We start from the raw sequence: 3,214 nt of genomic DNA, 5'->3' as shown, positions 1-3,214 counted from the left end.
ATATTTTAAATGTATTTTTATGACTTGCTTGTATAATATAAGTTCAGTAATCCCAACGTTGCGTAGGTGCAACATTTCACGGAATGAAAAATAATTAACCAATATTTTTTTTTTTTAATAATTTTCTCTTTTTTTATGTATTTTTAAACGTAAGAAACAATAAAACCATAAAATATGCATTTATTTTTACCCTTGGGAAATAATCGGTTAAACTACAAGTAACTTGTAGAATTATGTGCAGCTGCGCTTTTGGCTCAAGTAATTCACACTATGCAATTTACGAATACGGTTTTATCATGCATGAAGGAGGAGAGCGTTTTAATATTTTTGTTGCCAATCGCATCACAAGTATGCAATACTAAACAAATGACATAAGCACATCTCAACCCTGCAGGCATATAGTCGAAAGGTGCATCGCACATACAGTTATCAAGCTCTTCACTTTGGAATTTTGGATACCTATTTCTGCTTGATTTGAATATAAATTGGCCTAAATGTAGTACTTCGATGCAAATTTACCAGAACGGCGGAAAAATTAATTACTTTCGTCAACCTCAGTCACTGACATTTCGCTTTATTGTAAATATATAAACACTTTTACAGTAATGCAGCCAATATGTGGTTACTTAAACATTATCGTCAAAAAAGAATACTCTGATATTCTCGATACAACACACATTCAACAAGGAACCCGGCATTTACTTCACATGGTACAAATAGTGGATTTTTCTTTTGAATACGAAGATCTTAAACAGATCTTTACCAATAAGCACTTCGAGCAAACTGACGTCTTTATCACAATTTTTATACTCATTTGGACTTATAGGAGAAAGTGGTCGTTTAGCTAAAGAATTATTGGATTTCCAGTCACGACACGAAAAAAAATTCTTTTTTTTAGGAATTTATCGAATAAAAAATGGCGATATAAAGGTTCATGCAACAATTTTCTAAATTGCTATATAGAGTATTTAGTGTATAAGGAATGTAACAAAGCAGAGCAAAAAGGTAAAAGTCCTGCCTGGATGGTGAATGTGTATGCAAAGCGTTGAATTAAATTTTTGTTTGCCAATTCATTTATACATACAACCCACCTAAAATAATGCGATAAATGCGCCGTTACATAGAACAAACAATTTACCGGAGACATAAAAAATAACAATCCTGCGAGTGACAAGTGTGACAGTGCAAAATATTCACACTTCCTTGCACACGCTAATTATATGCAAATATAGCACGTAAGGAAGAACTAAGTTCGGGTCTCACCGAACATATCATATTCTCACAACTTGCCACAGAAGTACCTTCAGTCACATAAGGTATGGGGTTTAGAAAAAATGTTCACCAGATTTTATTCATTTAAAGCACAAATTTTGCACCGTCATATGAAAAACTGCACTCTCAATCTTATTAAGATAACTCACATATTAATTGATATATGCGGTATAAAATCACCCTGAAGTACGAAAATCTTTATATTAGGTGTGTGGGGGCTAAAGGAAGTATTAACCCGATTCAACCCATTTGTACATACTATTACCAGAAAAGGATTCTTTGTGAATTTCAATAATAAAACTGACGCATTGACAAATATTGTCGGTAAAAATTCAACTGTAGGTTATTGGGTAAAAAAATCGGTATTTAGGGACTTGAACAGTTTTTGTTGGACTTGGACAATTTTTTACCATAAGATGGGAATGCCATTATTGGAGCATAGTTTATTCCGTTATATTAATTGCATCTTAATTTGTAATCACGAAAAAAGAGGATCCGATGGAATGTAAAATAAAAAAAGGGTGGTCCGATTTCTCTCATTTTCACACGGTTATATTGGTTAGACTTGCTCAAAGAGGGCGGGTCTCGAGTTATGTATATTCACCTAAAAGTTGAGGGTGCCAAGCCCGTCGTCCAATTTTCACACCGGCTCCAACGAAGCGTTCGCGTATTATACCGCATCAAGATTTCTTAATTTTTAATAAAGTTGCACCTTGCACGGGCGGACGGATAAACGGACAGAAAGACAGTCGCCCGGATTTCAACTTTTGTAATCATTTTTTAATAATTTGTATACTAAATATACATAACTATTTATCTATCTCGATAAGTTTTAGGTGATACATATAACCGTTAGGTGAACAAACTTATTGTAATCTGTAGCAACCTGTTTCAAGAGTATAAATGTATTTTGTTTTGCGGTTAATTTGATCAACTTCTTTTGTTAGCTTAAAGCTGTTTCTACATTAAAATTAAATAAAAAGTTAAATGATATAAAACTAAGAGTATTTCAGTTTTAAATTTAAACATGAATTATCGACAATCAAACTACAAAACAATAACATTCTTCTTCTTCTTAATTGGCGTAGACACCGCTTGCGCGATTATAGCCGAGTTAACAACAGCGCGCCAGTCGTTTCTCCTTTTCGCTACGTGGCGCCAATTGGATATTCCAAGCGTAGCCAGGTCCTTCTCCACTTGGTCCTTCCAACGGAGTGGAGGTCTTCCTCTTCCTCTGCTTCCCCCGGCGGGTACAGCGTCGAATACTTTCAGAGCTGGAGTGTTTTCGTCCATTCGGACAACATGACCTAGCCAGCGTAGCCGCTGTCTTTTAATTCGCTGAACTATGTCAATGTCGTCGCATATCTCCTACAGCTCATCGTTCCATCGAATGCGATATTCGCCGTGGCCATTGCGCAAAGGACCATAAATCTTTCGCAGAACCTTTTCTCGAAAACTCGCAACGTCGACTCATCCGTTGTTGACATCGTCCAAGACTCTGCACCATATAGCAAGACGGGAATTATGAGTGAATTATAGAGTTTGGTTTTTGTTCGTCGAGAGAGGACTTTACTTTTCAATTGCCTACTCAGTCCGAAGTAGCACCTGTTGGCAAGAGCAATCCTGCGTTGGATTTCCAGGCTGACATTGTTGGTGGTGTTAATACTGGTTCCTAAATAGACGAAATTATTTACAACTTCAAAGTTATGACTGTCAACAGTGACGTGAGTGCCAAGTCGCGAGTGCGACGACTGTTTGTTTGATGACAGGAGATATTTCGTCTTGCCCTCGTTCACTGCCAGACCCATTTGTTTCGTGCTTCCTTGTCTAGTCTGGAGAAAGCAGAACTAACGGCGCGGGTGTTAAGGCCGATGATATCAATATCATCAGCATACGCCAACAACAGTACACTCTTATAAAAGATGGTACCTTCTCTACTAAG

This window comes from Bactrocera tryoni, unplaced genomic scaffold (assembly GCF_016617805.1).
Source record: "Bactrocera tryoni isolate S06 unplaced genomic scaffold, CSIRO_BtryS06_freeze2 scaffold_120, whole genome shotgun sequence".
Classification (NCBI taxonomy): Eukaryota; Metazoa; Arthropoda; class Insecta; order Diptera; family Tephritidae; genus Bactrocera; species Bactrocera tryoni.
The sequence above is the reverse complement of the archived record's forward strand: the minus strand, read 5'-3'. Positions refer to the sequence as shown.